Here is a 13,783-nt window from a genome sequence, read left to right on the forward strand (position 1 = left end):
TCAGTCTGTGGATTGTCTTCTTATTCTTTGACATTGTTTTTCACAGAGCAGAAGTTTTTAATTTTAATGGAGTTCAGCTTCTCAATTCTTTCTTTCATGCATCACACCTTGGTGCTGTATCTAAAATGTCACTGCCATAACCAATGCAATCAAGGTTTTCTCCTATGTTCTCTTCAAGGAACTTTATAAGTTTTGCATTTTACATTTAGGTCTGTAATCAATTATGTTGAATTAATTTTTGTGAAGGGTGGAAGCTCTGTGTCTAGGGGTCTTTTCTGAGGGTGGATATTCAGTTGTTTCCACACCAGTTGTCAAAAAGACTATCTTTTTCTGTTGTAGTGTGTCAAAGATCAGTTGAGTAGAGTTGGGCTTTATTTCTGGGCTCTTTGTCTGTTCCATTGATCTACTGTCTATTCTTTTGTCAGTGCTACACTGTCATGATTGTTGTTGCTTTTTTTTTTTTTATTTTTTAATGTTTGTTTTTGAGAGAGAGAGAGAGCAGGGGAGGAGTAGAGAGAGAGGGAGACACAGAATCTGAAGCAGGCTCCAGGCTCTGAGCTGTCAGCACAGAGCCTGATGTGGGACTCGAACCCAAGAACTGGGAGATCATGACCTGAGCTGCAGTCAGAAGCTCAACTGACTGAGCCACCCAGGCGCCCCTATTGTTGCTTTATAGTAAGTCTTTAAAAAAAAAAATGTTAATTTATTTTTGAGAGAGAGAGAAAGGACAGGACAGAGAGAGAGAGAGAGAGAGAGAGACAGAATTCCAAGCAGGCTCCATGCTGTCAGCACAGAGCCTGATGTGGGACTCCATCTCACAAATCATGAGATCATGACCTGAGCTGAAACCAGGAGTCGGACACTTAACTGACTGAGCCACCAGTGTCTCTATAGTAGGTCTGGAAGTTGAGTAGTTTTGGTCCTCCAACTTTGTTCTTCTCCTTTAATATTGTGTTGGCTATTCTGTTTCTTCTGCCTCTCCATGTAAACTTTAGATTCCGTTTGTTGATCTGTAAAATAACTTGCTGAGATTTTAATTGGGATTGCATTGAATGCATAGTTCAAGGTGGGAATAACTAACATCTTGACAATATTAAGTCTTCCTATATATTAACATGGAATATCTCTCCATTTGTAGTTCTTTGATTTTGTTAATCAGTTTTGCAGTTTTCCTCAATATAGATCTTGTACATATTTTGTTACATTTATAGGTATTTCATTTTTGGAGGCGATAATGTAAATAATATATTTTAAGGAAGTATGCACAACTTCGAAGAGAATCTTCTGAGATGTTCTTGGTCACCTGATGGAAGCAAGGTAGCAGCTGGCTTAGCTGACAGGTTTGTGTATGTGTGGGATACCACAAGCAGGAGGATTTTATATAAGCTGCCTGACCACACTAGCTGCATCAATGGAGTGGCTCTCCCCCAAGCTCCATGAGCCCATCACTCTCTCTGCTTCCAGTGATAAGAAACTGCATATGGGGGAGAGTCAGTGAAGATATGAAATGGAAGACTGTAAGCCTGCTTGACCGTGAGACCTCAGAATGCATAAGCAGCATCAAATGGTGCCCAGGACAGCATCCTCCCTTTGGACAAAGAGCATTACTAGCAAGAAACAAAGGGTGGCCATATTCCAATGGCCACATGTATCCCATTTCATCAAGTTGGTTAAAGCAAGCTTCCAGTGGCCTCTAACAACCACCTGCCATATTTCACGGACTGTTTTTTTTTTTTCCTCTTCTTTTTTTTTAAATAAGATTTTTTCAAAGGAACAAACATGGGCTGGTTCCTGTTTTCTAATCCAGGCTGAAGACAGGGAATTTGACTGAAATTTATTTGTTGGGAATTTTTTTTTCATTAACTGGCTTGTATGATATTTTCTTTCTATGCCTCTCTGACTTTGTATTAAAAGCCAATTAGATCCCGTTTACAAGGTGAAAAAATGTGTTTTCAATTTCAAGTTTCATTTACTCATTGTTGGTTTATAGGAAAGCAATTGACTTTTGTTTTTAACCTTATATTCTGCAAACCTTCAATGATTGCTTATTAGTTACAGGAGTGTTTTTGTTAATTCTTTCTGATTTTATGCATAGAAAAACATGTCATCTGAGAACAAAGGAAGTTTTATGTCTCCTTGTCAATCTGTGTAGCTTTTATTTATTTTTCTTGCCTTATTGCATTAGTAGGACTTCCAGTAAGATGTTGAAAGGGAGTGGTGGAAAAGGCCATCCTTGCCTCGTACCTGATCTTAATGGGAAAGCTTTGAGTTTCCAACCATTAAGTATGATGTTAGCTCTAACGTTTTTGTAGATAGCTTTTGTCAAGTTGAGAAAGTTCTCCTTTATTCTTATCAAACATTTAAAACATTCCTTTCTCGTGAGTAGAGGTTGGATTTTGTCAAATGTTTTTCTGCATCTGTTGATATGATCTTGGGATTTTTCTTTTTTAGTCTGTTGAGGTGTTGAATTACAGTAACTGATTTTTGAATGTTGATCTAGCCTTGAGCGCCTGGGACCCCTGGAGTTTTTAACTCTCAGAGTTGTCCACACTCAGCCTCCAGCAATTCACCAATTACACAGTTCAGGTGTTTTTACCTTGCCACCGGTTCCCCAGGAGGCTTCTGCTTTGTGAGTAGCTGGCCCAATAAGTTATGATTCTCTGTATTCACCTGTTTCTCCACTTGAAGGGGGCAGTGTTTTGCCTGTGACCTCAATTCTCTGACACATCTGAAAAGAGTTGCTAATTTTTCAGTTTGTTCAGCTTTTAACTTAGTAGGACAGAGTGACAACCTCTAAGCCCCTTGCTGGAATAGAAACTGGAAATATGTTACCTACTTTCCTCTTTTTCTCTTCTTTCCCATATATCCAAGTTCATATCTAGTATCTTTAGTTTGAAAATTTTTTTAGCATTTATTGTAATATATGTGTGCTTGCAGCAAATTATCTCAGTCTTCTTTCATCTGAAAATGTTTTGAGGTTACCTTCATCTTTGAAGAATCTTTTAGTTGAGTATAGACTTCTATGGTAATAGTTTTATTCCCTTTAAAAATGCTGTTCCATTATCTTCTGATACATTTTCTGTCTTGCATAATTGCTAAAGAAAAATCAGCCACTGTTCATATTACTGTTCCTGGTATGTATGTCTTTACATTTCCGCTTATTTTTAAGATGTTATCTTTCTCTTTATGTTTCAACAATTTGATTATCATGTGTCCAGGAAGGGTATCATGTGTCATGCAAGAGTATTCATCTTGCGTGAGACTTGTTGAACTTCACAGATCCATGGTTTGATGTTTTCATCAAATTTGGAAAGTTTCAGTTATTATTTCTTCAAGTATTTTGTCTGCCCAATTCTCTTTCTTCTCACCTTAAGGGACTCCAATTACATATATGTTAGAATTTTGATATTATTCCATGATTATCAATAACCTATCTACTTTCCTTTTTTCTTCTCTTTCCTCTTGTTTGAATAATTTCTATTGATTTTTCTTCCCATTCACTGATCTTTTCTTCTCCAGTGTCCACTTGCTACTTGTAGGCTCCCAAATATCTTAGATATATATTTTCAGTTCTATATTTGTAATTTTTTTTACTGTTTGAATTATTTAATTTCTTTACATATTATATCCATATTTTCTATAAATTATTTAACATATTTATAATAGTTGTTTTAAAGTCTTGGTCTGAGGGGCTCCTGGGTAACTCAGTTGGTTAAGCGTCCAATTTTAGCTTAGGTTACGGTCTTGTGGTTCGTAGCCCCACATCAGGCTCTGTGCTGACAGCTCAGAGCCTGGAGCCTGCTTTGGATTCTTTGTCTCCCTCTCTCTCAAAAATAAATAAGCATTAAAGTCTTGGTCCGACAATTCTCATAATTTGGCCATCTTTGGATCTGCTTCTGTTGACTGCTTCTCCATCCTAACCTGAAGTATAAGCTCCCTCATGCCATTTTAAAAAATGCCAATTCTGCTAAAATGAAGCCTTTTCATTGGTGTCAGGAAGACTCCAACATGATCTGAAATGTCAATGAAGTTATGGCCCAGAACTTACCTAGGAGGTAGAAAAAAACAGAGTGGACCCAGAGATGATGGAGGTATTTGAGTGGCTCTAGGCCTCTGAACAGTACTGGCTTGTAGATTCCTGGGTTCAGTTTTAGACCCACCCTTTTCTCACTCTACATACCTTTACTGGACGATACATTCTTATGACTCAAATTACCATATATATTCTATTGAATTCCAAATCTGTACCTGTAGTTTGAACCTGTCTCCTGAGTTCCAGACCCACATACCCAGCTATGTACATTTCCACTTGGAGATCATGAAGGTAGTTCTAACTAAGTATGTTGAAGACTTAACTCACATACATATTCTCTCATTCTTTCTCCCTTTCTCTCCTGCTAGACTTTAGGCTTTCACAATAAAAAAGTGATAAAATATTTTGCATAAAATTGTACACAAGATGTTTATGTTTACTAAAAATATTCGGGTACCAATACTAGATTCGTAAAGTGTGCACTTTAAAAATTAAACTGACATCCTATTTTTACATTATTTTACATTAGAATTTTTTCATTATTTAACCTTTGAATATCTGTTACATAATCACAAATTTAAAAAGTCTATTAAATGAAGTTATTGCCCAGGAGGGAAAATGATTTGGAAGGAACATAAATAAATGATTGTTTTTGAGTGTGTAAAGGGATTATGTGCAGAAATGCAATATCTCTCTGCCACTTCATCCAAAATCAATAAAACAGTTCTGCTAACCTTATTAAGTTGGTGTGAGTTGGTAAATACTATGAAAGTAAAATGCGAGTATCAGTAACATCTTTATCACTGAAACTTGAAAAAACAAGATTTTGTTAGGTACGTCCTAGGAAACCAAAGGGCATGTGTCACATTCCTCAGCCTGGGATATGACATAGTGCCCCAAAATGTGACTGCTAATGTGATATTTACAGGTAAAACCATCATGCATTTCTTTCAGTGTGAGATTACTAGAAAAGACATTCTTTAAACAACACAGGTGGCAATTTAAGGCTCTGTTGGCAGTAGTTGGATTAGGCTGTTAAAACAAGGGTACTTAAAAAAAAATCTTTAAAAGCCTTTTCTGAGATTCACTTCTGATTTCCATGCTCTTCTCCTATTGTACATCTTAAATGAGCGTGACAACAGAGACGTGGTGTTTGTCTCAAAACTGCCCCTAAGAAATTGCAAGTCTTGCATCCAGGAAGACTCTTCTTTTTCTCTAGAGAAATCCAATGTGTATCTCTACACATTCCAATCCAATTAGACAATTAGATAAGCCAATGTGTATCTTTTGGAAGGCTAGCCCCAAGGGACCAGACTCAGCCTGTACCCATGTGTCCAGAACTGGGGCCACAGTTGGACTTTGTTTTTCTAGAAGTCAATAAAGTAGTAGAAAAAGCACAAAATCAAAAGATTTTTTGAGCATAAAAATCTGAAGTCAGAGACCTGTATTCATAAAGCATTTTTAATGGTTTTTTTTTAATGTTTATTTATTTTTTGAGAGAAAGACACAGAGCATGAGTGGGGGAGGAACAGAGAGAGAGGGAGACACAGAATCTGAAGGAGGTTCCAGGCTCTGAGCTGTCAGCACAGAGCCCGACGCGGGGCTCCAACTCAACGAAAGGTGAGATTATGACTTGAGCGGAAGTTGGATGCTTAACCGACTGAGCCACCCAGGCGCTTCCCCCGCCCCCCCCGCCCCAGACCTGTATTCATATTACAGTTCCAATACCCACTAGCTGGGTAACCTTAGGTAATACTTGCCTTTCCTTCTCTAAAAAAATGGAAATAATAGCACCTCCTTTGTATGGTTGCTGTGGTAATTCAATAAGACATTCTCGTACCTCAGACAAAGTTGGTAAATGCTAATTTTCTTCCCCATCCCTTTGCCTTCTAGCCTCTAGGTAACTTATGGGAAAGAGTGGTGAAAATCATTAGTGACAGCCATCAAGACATTAGTGAAAGAAAGTCCTGTGGAAGTGAATATCGCATATGTTTGCAGTTTTATTCCCCTTTATTCTTTGTTACTCCTACAGTTTGGGACAGAAAGAAAGAAAAGAATTATGCTCTCCTACTAAGGTTGGCTCCGTTCACCTACACGCAATCTGTTTGGCAAAATTCCTCCAGGTAGAGAGCGGCATCTTGCTGCCTCTTTTGTACAGATACCTCAAGCTCTGAGGATATACCCCTTGCAGAAAAATTGCTTTCCTTAGGCATCCTCTCTACCAGCGGAGAGTAGAATTTGGGAAACACTCGTGGGAAAAACAATCCTGTTAGCAATGCCAAGGATATAACATCGACTCAGGTTTTTCTCGGTTCAGTAGCAGCAGCTCTCCACGTTCAGCCTCCAAGAAAAAAGAGGCTATATGAGGAAGGTGAATTTGGACTAGAAAAGCAAAAATTTCTGAGATTTTTACACACATAAGCTGTTTTTGTGTTTTTTTGTTGTTGTTGTTTTTTTTTTTTTTTTTTGCCCAGCAGTTCACATGGAAATTCAAGAACAACACTGCTCTTCTGAAAGCTGTTTCAGGATTCCACGCATCTTGTTGACGTTTGGATACAAGCTTAAGCAGTGGTGTGTACCTGCTGGCTCTCTGGAAGGAAATAAAGCCCTATTTGTGGCACATGCTGACCCCCATGGTAAATACTGACACCATGGCTGGTTGCAAGCTACCAGCATGACATCACTGAGAGTGGAGTTGGGAACAGCCCTGAGTAATTGGCTCTCTTGAGTTGGTGCTGGCCCTGGCACCCCACGGAGCTTGAGGCTCGTGTTTAGGGATAACAGCTACTGGCACATTCAACACTTGTTGAAAATAGACATCATCCAGTTCTAGAATTCACTGCCTTTCCCTCTGTGGCCAACATTTTGGTCATTGTTTCTCCCACTTTTGGAGGCAGCTCAGTAGATCTCACGGCCATGGACCCCAGACTCCTTGACTTAATGAAGATTGATGTCTTCATCAGGTTTTGAAAAGGAGTGCTCGAACATTTTATTACCTGGTTGCTGGTGCCTAGTACTCTCTGTTCCACGGCCCATCTCCCCCACCTCCTGTGACACATTCCTGAAAGGGCTCCAGGAAAAAAAATGTTACGGCCTTGGCAGATCGGCGTTTTCTGATTGTGCAATGTCCTTCCTGAGAAACCCCATTCTCCAAAGACAGTCATTCTGAAATAGGAGCAAGAAATGGGGATACAGGTCAGCTACTGAGGGGACAGCAGAGGAGGCCAGATAACAGTGAACTGGGACAGAATAAATATGTGGGAAATGGCATCTGTGTCTGTCTCGCCAGTTTTATAGGTTAACTGTCAGTATATATGTAATATAATAAATATTAATAATAACATGATAATATGATAATTTTCTCTGTCAGATGAAGACATTGAGACTCGGAGGACATAAATTATTTGCACAGAGTCACATAAATGTCAGTGACCGTGGAGGTACTTGAACTCTGTCCGATGCCCATCTAGAGCTCTTTCCGTCAGACTGTGTGTATATATGGTTATTGGAGCTCTCTGTCAGCTCTGATTATTCAATCGCTTGTGCTAGGTGGAATCAGAATGGTCAGAACATTTAAAAAGGCTGAGGTTGTATGGAAACCAATTTGGCGATAAATTTCATATATTGAAAAAAAAGGGGGGTGGGAGGGGGGGAGGGTGGGTGATGGGTATTGAGGATGCAACCTTTTGGGATGAGCACTGGGTGTTGTATGGAAACCAATGTGACAATAAATTTCATATATTGAAAAAACAAATAAATAAAAATAAATAAATAAAAAGGCTGAGGTTATGCTACTGTCTAAGAAGTTTCAACAGGCTCCTGGGGGTCAGATGTTGTCCACGGTGTATTCCAGTGACACATCACTTATCTAGGGCTGGCAGGGAAGGAGAGATTCTGCAAAAATAAAATGTCTATGTAATTGTTCACATACCTAAAGCTTCCACATTTCAAATGAAATCTTCTAAAATTACATTGCACATCACCCTGTGTTCTTCAACATAGAATGCCAAACATAGCTTATTTAACCTTTTCTTGTTGACTTAGGGCATCATTGTAAATCTCAATGTTTTTGGACTTTAATTTACAACCCTCCTAGGGCTTTACACTGTAAGGTTCCAGACTGCAATGTTTTTTGGAGTTCCTGTTCGTTTTTTGCTTCTCAATTGGTGTATTTACCTTTAAGAGTTTCTGCACTCTCTTCTCTCTTGTTGTTTCTAATCTGTTAAAGAGTGAGGCTCCAGTCCAAAGAGACTTGTTGACCAAGTAGGAGTAGATAGGTTTTAAATAAAGTCTTGGATAATCCTTCTAGGAGTAAACACTGTCTACTCTCTTTATTTTTAGGGGTGTGGCAAGGGCTTTTGCCGTGCTGTTCAGATTCTTTCACCAGACTAGTTCTCTTGCCACTCAGCTGCTCTGAGTGTTGGTGACCAATGGCTTACAGCTGCACCCTTCCCTGAAGACTTGCTCTTGGCCCATGGGAGCTGCTCCACCCAAAACTGCCTGCAGGTTGTCCCCTGACCTCTGGGTGTAGCTTGCAGACAACTACTGACGAAGCAATATTAAAGCCCAGCCCCTTTGCCTCCAGGTAGGACAGTTCCATGAAGCCACCCTTGTCCCAGAATTTCCCATGGGATTGAGTTAAGGGTGGAATACAGCTGAACCCATGTCCTCACTTCGCTTCTCACACGCCCTTTCTTCCCCCACTGCCTTACAAGGTCTTGCGGTGAGAATTTGCCCAAGACCGCTGTCTCAGCCTTATTCCAGGGACTGTAATCTGAGACAGGCTCCCCCTGCTCCTGCTTTTCATATTCTCAGCTATACGCTGGATAGGTAAGGTAACAAAAGATTTCTGATCTCTTTCCTGTCCCTTCCCTCCACCCAACACTAATTGAGGACAGGCTAATCATGCAATAAAGGAGGCATAATGAGAAAAAAAAAAAATAACTTCCCCAGAAGATATATTAGAAATTCACTAATTTGTCAAACTTTGATTTGAAGCCTACCTTATGAGTCACTGGGCTAGGGTCAGAGACACCAGATATAAAACACACAATTTCTTTTTACCTCACCCTTCTGAGAAGTTCACTGTTGGATGAAACCAACAAGTAAGTAGGACAGTTACCACATATTGCAATGAATGCTGTTATTAAAGTCAGAACTCATTCATTCATTCAAGAAATATTTCTTTTTTTTTTTTAATTTTTTTAAGTGTTAATTCATTTTTGAGAGAGAGAGAGACACAGAGTGTGAGTAGGGGAGGGTCAGAGAAAGAGGGAGACACAGAATCTGAAGCAGGCTCCAGGCTCTGAGCTGTCAGCACAGAGCCCAACACACGAGCCCACAAATGGTGAGATCAGACCTGAGCCAAAGTCGGATGCCCAACCAACCCAGCCATCCAGGCGCCCCCAAGAAAAATTTCTTAAGCATCTATTGTGTGTCAAACTTTTGGGATCTAGACAACCTGGAACAAAGGACCGTAGAGTCCAAAGGTTGGAGACCATCTGATCATTTTTAGTTTGGAAGTGACATTGGAGTTGTTCTGGTAGAGTGAGCAGGAGTTTACCGGTGAAGGTTAGGGAAGATGTTCAGATTGAAGGAAAATGTCCTGAAAGAGTGTGGTGTTTGGGAGAACCGAGGAGAAGTTTATTGTGGCAGGAGGTGAGTAGGAGGCAGAGAAGACAGGGATGGATGTGAAGACCTTTATCTGCCAGGCTAAGGAGTTTGGGTTTTATTCTGTAGGTAATTTGCCAAGAGAACCTTATGAACCTAGGGATATGGCCATAAGGAATATGATTGTCATATATAGGGTGAGTTGAGCAGGAAGAAGGTTGGAGCTCACAGCTGGACAAGCAGATGCCTACATCAGGCTTTTGTGTGCGGTGCCCAAACTGCACAACAGTCTAATGGCCTGTGACATCATGGTTTCGCTGTGGTGCCTGTGGCCCAAGCGGTGTCACTGCCAGGGAAAAAATGAAGAATTCTTTCAGTTCTCCTGAAACTTTGAAACTCTTCAAAGTTTGATCTGTGAAGGAACTCATAATTTTCCTGCTGAGTGCTCCTTATGTTAGAGGAGGTTGGCTATCTATTTATGACCTGATAGGATCAAGAAACATCCAAGAGAATCTCTTTCCCCAGACCCCTTACACTGTCATTGTTGCCAGAAAGGCTAAAATTGCAGAGTCCTTCCTTATGACTCACCAGGCTCTCGTCCAGCCCTGGGCAAGGGGGCAGGGGAAATCAGAGGGGAGGGAGGGCAAAGAAGAGGGATGATGTGCTCTCTGTGGCACAGTGGGGATATGGAGGCAGTGGGGGGTGGGGGGGGTGCTGAAAGAAGGAAATTAGAGCTTGAGGAGGTAATATACATTTTTCTTCCTTCCAGTGGGCAAGTTCTGTCTGCTTGAATTCATATGAATCACACTTGAGACCAAGTATATTGGTTATTTTATTACAGACTAAGTGATTCCTGCCTTTGTTCGCATTTTTTCCTGATGGTAACAACAACAGCAACAACAAGTATTGTTTGAGCAGCACTACAGGCTCAGCAATGTGCTAAGAGCTTTGACTATATTTACCTCATTCAATTCTCCCCCAAACCAATGCTGGAGGTGTTCTTAGTACTCACTTATCATGGAAGAGGAAATTAAAGCTTAGGGATGTTACTGAACTTGCTCAGAAACACAGCTGGGGTGTGGCCTACCCGGGTCAACCCGCCTCACTCCACAGTCAGTACTTAAACTACTGTGCTACGTGGCTTTTCCAGCCATGGCTATCTGCTCCTTCTTCCGCCCGTTTCAAATGCTTTTTGTCTTTCAAGGCCCAACTCGAGTTTCTTTCATTTACTTAACTGACATTATTGGGCACCTGCTGTGTGTATTGTGTCCTTGTCCTCCATAGAGCTTCCCCACATGGATTTCTACATTCTTTAAACACCTTTGAGTTTTTAATGTAGAAAGCGAATCCTATTATGAATAGATATGTACTGTTCACTAAATGTTCTCCGTGACTTTGTTTTGTTTTCTTTCACCAAAGATTGTAAACAATCGCCAGGTCAGGATCAAGTCTTCAAGGTCCCTGTTTTTCTCAGCAGCACCCAATCCCGTGCTGGGTGGATGTGGTAGGAAGCCCTGGCTCTTAACCAATCCAGTGGCTGCATTTTAAGGAAAAAGAAATGCATTTGTGTGGATCTGATAAGATCTGAATGTTATCTGGAGAAGAAGATGCCCCTTAAGTGACAATCAGCTATGTTTACCATTGAAATCCATAGCAGCAAGCCAAGATAACTGGCACAGAGTCTGTGGACAGAAGTTCATGAAGATCACTGCTTGACAGGTCAGGGTAAAGGTCCCTTTCTTTCAAAATATGTGAAGGGGCAGGAAACGTGTGCACCAGGTGTTTCGCGTTCATGGCTGCCTGGGAAAGATAATTCTGTCTGCTCGATAAGAACATTGTGCTCTTACACACCAGGTTGTTTTTCTAGCAGCTATTTTCTGCCTATAAAAAAGAGCATCGCTGGCTCTCAACTTCTTTCCGCAAATCCCTTGGGCTATAAACAATAACAAAAGGTATCTTATATTTATACAAAGCTGTCCTCAGAAAAGCTCAAGGACCCAAACGAAGCTTGTTTTCATATATGAGTTCTTATTTAATCCCCAAGGGGGAAAGAAGAAGAGGGTGACAACTGAATCAGGAATGCTGTCATTCCCAGCTAACAAAAGGGAAAAGTGAGTTCTGCACCACGCGCTCACGGTCATGATAAGGACAGGAAGTCCTTCTTCCCCACTTCCTGTCCAGGGTTCTGCAAACTGGGCCACTGCCTTGTCCAAAATCTGAAAGACACTGGAGGGGAAATATTGGGAGAGAAAGCCCAGACACACAAGAAGCGTTGCTGCAGTCTCACTGCCTTTAGTGACTCTGTCTTCCCTGGTCAGGATTTTGCAGCTGCAACAGAGAGTGTCCCTCTTGTCCTTGGTAGAACTCATCCTGGGGAGAAATTTCATCACCCTCATTAGGAGTTATAGCTGTATCACAGTAGAATTAGGAGGTCTGGGTGGTTTGGGGAAGAAGAGCCATCTGAGCAAAGGGCATTCTGTAAATATTTATTGCATGCTTGGATACAGAGATGAGTAAGGCATAAGCCCTGCACTCAGTAAATGCATCGTCTAGGAGGGGAGATAAACACAGGATAAAAAGCTCTAGGAGTGCTGGATGAATACAATAATGGGAAGGCAGTTATTTTGGACTCTGAATTTGAGTCAGGATGCTGTCGGGCAAGGAGGGAGGCATTTTGGTTGGAGCTTGAAGGGGAAGCAGGAATAATTTTAAGGGATATCTTCTATCCTGCATTGAGGTGGTCACTCTGCATTCAAATCAGCTGAGGAGCTTTTAGAACATACCCTACCCTTAACTAATTGGATGAAATGGATCTGAGTGTGGGCTGGACATAAGTCCAGAGCTCCTAGGTGATTTCACTGAGCAATCAGGATAGACAACCAGAGAAAGAGCACCAGCTTTGGACTTAGCTCCGTCGTAGCACCTGGTGATCTTGGGCAAGGGCCCCTGGGGAGCAGAGCAGCGTGGGTCTTTCACAACTTCACTGTTTATTTCCCCCTACTTCTACCCACACCTGTGAAGAAACTCTGCCATGGGAGAGTCCCTCTTTGACAAACTTTCCTTGACAGAAAAACTCTGGATTGGGAATCAGGAAATCTGGGCTCCATCCCAGCTCTGCCACTGAGGTGCTGCGTGGGTGTGCTGAGTCACGTAAGGAAATACAACAAAGACACTTAGAATTACTATTTGCAAGACACTGTGCTAGGTACCCCAGGCATCTCTAGGTCTCAACTTCCCCATCTGTTGAGGTTTCTAGATCAGTATCTCTAGGTCATAAAGTCTACTTAACAGGCCATAACCAGAATTATTTTAAAAGAAAGATATAAAACACAGTAGAAAAACATAGAGTATGGCAAGTATTGGGAAGTAAAATTTCATTTCAGTTATTTATGCATGTGTTTACTGGGTCACGATGTAACATACGTCTCATGTTGTGGGTTGGAAGTTAAAAAGTTTGAGAGTGCTTGCTTCAGCAGCATATATACTAAAGCTGAAATGAGAAGATTAGCATGGCCTCTCCACCAGGATGCCATGCAAATTCACGAAACATTTCCATCTTTCTTTATGTTATGTGATTTTTTTTTCACCACAATTTTTAAAAAATGTTTGAGAGGGGCGCCTGGGTGGCTCAGTCGGTTAAGCATCTGACTTCGGCTCAGGCCATGATCTCGCGGTCCATGAGTGCGAACCTCGCGTCGGGCTCTGTGCTAACAGCTCAGAGCCTGGAGCCTGTGTCGGATTCTGTGCCTCTCTCTCTCTCTCTCTCTCTGACCCTCCCCCATTCATGCTCTGTCTCTCTCTCTACCTCAAAAATAAATAAACATTAAAAAAAAAAGATTTAAAAAAGTGTTTGAGAAATCTGGGGTTAGATGTTCTCTATGGACACCTCCCTTCTACTCGATAGCCCGTGACTACTCTAGCCTACGGAGAACTCTCCTTTCTGTGAGACACCTCCTTTTACTTAGTGTCATGTAGTTCTGGCCTATCATTTCTTTTTTTAAGAGGGAGACAGTGTGGTGTAGTGGTGAAAAGCACCCTGTTGAGTTAGCTAAGTCTATGTTTGAATTGAATCGCTTCACTTATTAGTTGAACGACCTAGAAAATGTACCCAACCTTTCTCTGCCTCGGGTTTCTCGTATG

The 13,783-nt window shown here is 41.1% G+C and overlaps 1 pseudogene; it reads left to right on the plus strand.

Annotated features, from left to right (window-relative positions):
• The first annotated feature begins 13,103 nt into the window (after positions 1 to 13,103).
• LOC125165047 (uncharacterized) lies at positions 13,104 to 13,204 on the plus strand (annotated as a pseudogene).
• The last annotated feature ends 579 nt before the right edge of the window (positions 13,205 to 13,783 follow it).

The sequence above is a fragment of the Prionailurus viverrinus genome, chromosome B1, assembly GCF_022837055.1.
Source record: "Prionailurus viverrinus isolate Anna chromosome B1, UM_Priviv_1.0, whole genome shotgun sequence".
NCBI classification, from domain to species: domain Eukaryota; kingdom Metazoa; phylum Chordata; class Mammalia; order Carnivora; family Felidae; genus Prionailurus; species Prionailurus viverrinus.